Source organism: Homarus americanus, unplaced genomic scaffold (assembly GCF_018991925.1).
Source record: "Homarus americanus isolate GMGI-L3 unplaced genomic scaffold, GMGI_Hamer_2.0 scaffold48318, whole genome shotgun sequence".
In the NCBI taxonomy this organism is placed as follows: Eukaryota; Metazoa; Arthropoda; class Malacostraca; order Decapoda; family Nephropidae; genus Homarus; species Homarus americanus.
Window position 1 is genome coordinate 201 of NW_024714584.1, and position 5,751 is coordinate 5,951.

The 5,751-nt window shown below is 37.9% G+C and overlaps 1 long non-coding RNA gene across 1 annotated transcript; it reads left to right on the forward strand.

Moving 5' to 3' along the window:
* The first annotated feature begins 723 nt into the window (after positions 1-723).
* Positions 724-2,283, forward strand: LOC121879118. Its single transcript, XR_006091277.1, has 3 exons — positions 724-776; positions 1,118-1,159; positions 2,231-2,283. It is a non-coding gene; the product is annotated as an uncharacterized LOC121879118 (long non-coding RNA).
* The last annotated feature ends 3,468 nt before the right edge of the window (positions 2,284-5,751 follow it).

Consider the following 5,751-nt stretch of genomic DNA (forward strand, 5'->3'; position numbering starts at 1 on the left):
TTACTGTGCTTACCATTAATACCTACAACCGTAACTACCTACCCACTTTTTCAGTTTGTACAGGCATAGACCATGCACAATATACCGATACTATTGTAGCTAACACTACCGTCACCTTACCGTCATACCTGTTATCACTCGGAGCACTACTAATTGATGTACAGGTACTATCAGTATATTGTATTATCAATATCATAAGTCACCAATAATGTGGGTTACATCCAGATTATTCTTCACCGGTTGATCTTTTCCCCTATATTCACGACCTTTTATTTACTCTATAACTTCAGACAATTAGCAACACTACCATTACATGTTTTAGTAAACTTCACATAAAAGCTTTTTTTGCCCAAATTCCATCATGTGAAGTTTCTAATTTTATAATCTGTTAACTTCGATACTAGCGCAGTAATCATACACTGTAGAGACATCACACTAGTTGTTTTTCTTGCTGCGCCGGAGTGCCCCAAGGCTCAGCATATCTAACCTTTACTCTTGTTTTACATTCGTGACCTTGGTTTGATTTCAATACACAGGAAAACTTCTTTGCTTCTCACAATATTATTGCAAGGTCTGTTTAATTATTCTGATCACACACACACACTGTTAAAAATAAATTATAATGTACTCACATAAAAATATATACATAATACGCCTCATTTACATAATGCTGGCAATGACTGACTTTTCTGACATTTCCATTTTTAATACTAAATTTTTTACAGATACAACAACAACAACAAGAACTACAACCACAACTGCTGAGTCTACTGGAAGTAAGTCTCCTCCATCACAGTTACCAAACACACTGCCACCATAACTGTTACCACCACTCCCACTAACTACCATATATCCAGCATATTGGCAATGGCAATACTGATCACTAATCACAACTTACACTTGCGAAACGACAACGGTAAACCTTTATTCATAACCACAGCTACTAGTACTATTAATATTTACACTAAATGTGTCTTGACCAACATTACTAGCAAAGTACAGAGTTCCACCACCATTGTTATTATCACCTTCACAACTGAAATATACAGAAATATACAACCATGTATCAACGCCCAGTAAACACATGATTATCACCATTATCTATGTATTTATACAGGTACAAATGAAGTCTCAGCCTCAGATACCACACCTGCCGGAGGTATGTCACATACACCACCGTTTTAAACCACAATGCAACCATATAAACTTCCATCACTACCACTGACTACCATAACTTCCAACACTACTGTCACTGGCAACAGTAGGCACTAGAACCAATAACATTTGTCTCTATGTGATATTTGCTCAGAAATATTTACAAACACAACTACCACCATTACTAATGACAACCATAACTACTAGCACTATTAACATTGGCAACTATAAACACATTATCCACAATCTTTAACACTCGCACCATATATAATAGAAACCAATCTCTATGAATCCTACACTTGTCACCCAAATCCAGCCAGTGAACACGTCTACACTATAACTCACTGTAACCACTTACTGTGCTTACCATTAATACCTACAACCGTTACTACCTACCCACTTATTCAGTTTGTACAGGCATAGACCATGCACAATATACCAATACTACTGTAGCTAACACTACCGTCACCTTACCGTCATACCTGTTATCACTCGGAGCACTACTAATTGATGTACAGGTACTATCAGTATATTGTATTTTCAATATCATAAGTCACCAATAATGTGGGTTACATCCAGACTATTCTTCACCGGTTGATCTTTTCCCCTATATTCACGACCTTTTATTTTCTCTATAACTTCAGACAATTAGCAACACTACCATTACATATTTTAGTAAACTTCACATAAAAGCTTTTTTTGCCCAAATTCCATCATGTTAAGTTTCTAATTTTATAATCTGTTAACTTCGATACTAGCGCAGTAATCATACACTGTAGAGACATCACACTAGTTGTTTTTCTTGCTGCGCCGGAGTGCCCCAAGGCTCAGCATATCTAACTTAACCCCCACTCTTGTTTTACATTATTGACCTTAGTTTGGTTACAATACACAGGAAAACTTCTTTGCTTCTCACAATATTATTGCAAGGTCTGTTTAATTATTCTGATCACACACACACACTGTTAAAAATAAATTATAATGTACTCACATAAAAATATATACATAATACATATCTCATTGCCCTGTGTAACCCAATACTACTGACATTCACATTTTAATATTCGGTACACAGATACAACAACAACAACAAGAACTACAACCACAACTTCTGAGTCTACTGGAAGTAAGTCTCCTCCATCACAGTTACCAAACACACTCACCACCGCCAGCTGCCACCACTCCACTAACTTCTGCCACGCCAGCCAGCGCCAGCGGCGCGTGCGATCACTGTCCTGGCCCACGCGCCAGAGCGCGACAACTGGTGACACATTCGCGCCACAGCGCGATACTGTGTGTTTACACTCTGATAACCGTGACCAACATTACTAGCAAAGTACAGAGTTCCACCACCATTGTTATTATCACCTTCACAACTGAAATATACAGAAATATACAACCATGTATCAACGCCCAGTAAACACATGATTATCACCATTATCTATGTATTTATACAGGTACAAATGAAGTCTCAGCCTCAGATACCACACCTGCCGGAGGTATGTCACATACACCACCGTTTTAAACCACAATGCAACCATATAAACTGCATACTCACCTGACCGCGCCAACTGCTTACTACTGTTCTGCTGGCAGCAGGCGACTTTCAGGCCGTGCTCTCTGTCGCGATGTTGCCAGAAATATTTAAACCTGGCCCCACCATTCTCATGACCAACCGCCTTTCTAGCACTGTAACATTACAGCGGCTTCTCGGCCATTACTCCTGATCTTTAACCTCGCACCGCATAGTAAAACCAATCTCTGCCAGATCTCTACCACTTGTCACCAATCTCAAAGCGAGCAGGCCCATTACACTGCCAACTCACTGTAACCACTTACTGTGCTTACCATTAATACCTACAACCGTAACTACCTACCCACTCATTCAGTTTGTACAGGCATAGACCATGCACAATATACCGATACTACTGTAGCTAACACTACCGTCACCTTACCGTCATACCTGTTATCACTCGGAGCACTACTAATTGATGTACAGGTACTATCAGTATATTGTATTATCAATATCATAAGTCACCAATAATGTGGGTTACATCCAGACTATTCTTCACCGGTTGATCTTTTCCCCTATATTCACGACCTTTTATTTACTCTATAACTTCAGGCAATTAGCAACACTACCATTATATATTTTAGTAAACTTCACATAAAAGCTTTTTTTGCCCAAATTCCTTCATATGCAGTTTTAAATTTTATAATCTGTTAACTTCGATACTAGCGCAGTAATCATACACTGTAGAGACATCACACTAGTTGTTTTTCTTGCTGCGCCGGAGTGCCCCAAGGCTCAGCATATCTAACTTAACCCCAACTCTTGTTTTACATTATTGACCTTAGTTTGGTTACAATACACAGGAAAACTTATTTGCTTCTCACAATATTATTGCAAGGTCTGTTTAATTATTCTGATCACACACACACACTGTTAAAAATAAATTATAATGTACTCACATAAAAATATATACATAATACATATCTCATTGCCCTGTGTAACCCAATACTACTGACATTCACATTTTAATATTCGGTACACAGATACAACAACAAGAACTACAACCACAACTGCTGAGTCTACTGGAAGTAAGTCTCCTCCATCACAGTTACCAAACACACTGCCACCATAACTATTATCATCACTCCCACTAACTACCATATATCCTGCATATTGGCATGGCAATACTGATCACTAATCACAACTTACACTTGCGAAACGACAACGGTAAACCTTTATTCATAACCACAGCTACTAGTACTATTAATATTTACACTAAATGTGTCTTGACCAACATTACTAGCAAAGTACAGAGTTCCACCACCATTGTTATTATCACCTTTACAACTGAAATATACAGAAATATACAACCATGTATCAACGCCCAGTAAACACATGATTATCACCATTATCTATGTATTTATACAGGTACAAATGAAGTCTCAGCCTCAGATACCACACCTGCCGGAGGTATGTCACATACACCACCGTTTTAAACCACAATGCAACCATATAAACTTCCATCACTACCACTGACTACCATAACTTCCAACACTATTGTCACTGGCAACAGTAGGCACTAGAACCAAAAACATTTGTCTCTATATTATCTTTACACATAAATATTTACAAACACAACTACCACCATTACTAATGACAACCATAACTACTAGCACTGCAACATTGGCAACCATAAACACATTATCCACAATCTTTAACACTCGCACCATATATAATAGAAACCAATCTCTATGAATCATACTTGTCACCCAAATCCAGCCACTGTACACGTCTACACTATAACTCACTGTAACCACTTACTGTGCTTACCATTAATACCTACAACCCATGTACCTACCCACTTTTCAGTTTGTACAGGCATAGACCATACTGTTCTACGATACTATTGCTGGCTTCTTACTACCGTCACCTTACCGTCGCCTGTTATCACTCAGAACTACTAATTGATGTACCGTTTCTCGGTATGTTGTGACTATAATATCATAAGTCACCAATAATGTGGGTTACATCGAACTATTCTTCGCAGTTTGATCACCTATATTAAACTTTATTTTCTCTATAACTTCAGACAATTAGCAACCCACTACCATTACATGTTTTTAGTAAACTTCTATAGCTTTTTGCCCCAAATTCCGTAATGTGATTTCAATTTTATCATCCTGTTAACTTCGATACTAGCGCAGTAATCGCACACTGTAGAGACATCACACTAGTTGTTTTTCTTGCTGCGCCGGAGTGCCCCAAGGCTCAGCATATCTAACTTAACCCCCACTCTTGTTTTACATTATTGACCTTAGTTTGGTTACAATACACAGGAAAACTTATTTGCTTCTCACAATATTATTGCAAGGTCTGTTTAATTATTCTGATCACACACACACACTGTTAAAAATAAATTATAATGTACTCACAAAAAAAATATATACATAATACATATCTCATTGCCCTGTGTAACCCAATACTACTGACATTCACATTTTAATATTCGGTACACAGATACAACAACAACAACAAGAACTACAACCACAACTGCTGAGTCTACTGGAAGTAAGTCTCCTCCATCACAGTTACCAAACACACTGCCACCATAACTATTATCATCACTCCCACTAACTACCATATATCCTGCATATTGGCATGGCAATACTGATCACTAATCACAACTTACACTTGCGAAACGACAACGGTAAACCTTTATTCATAACCACAGCTACTAGTACTATTAATATTTACACTAAATGTGTCTTGACCAACATTACTAGCAAAGTACAGAGTTCCACCACCATTGTTATTATCACCTTTACAACTGAAATATACAGAAATATACAACCATGTATCAACGCCCAGTAAACACATGATTATCACCATTATCTATGTATTTATACAGGTACAAATGAAGTCTCAGCCTCAGATACCACACCTGCCGGAGGTATGTCACCTACACCACCGTTTTAAACCACAATGCAACCATATAAACTTCCATCACTACCACTGACTACCATAACTTCCAACACTATTGTCACTGGCAACAGTAGGCACTAGAACCAATAACATTTGTCTCT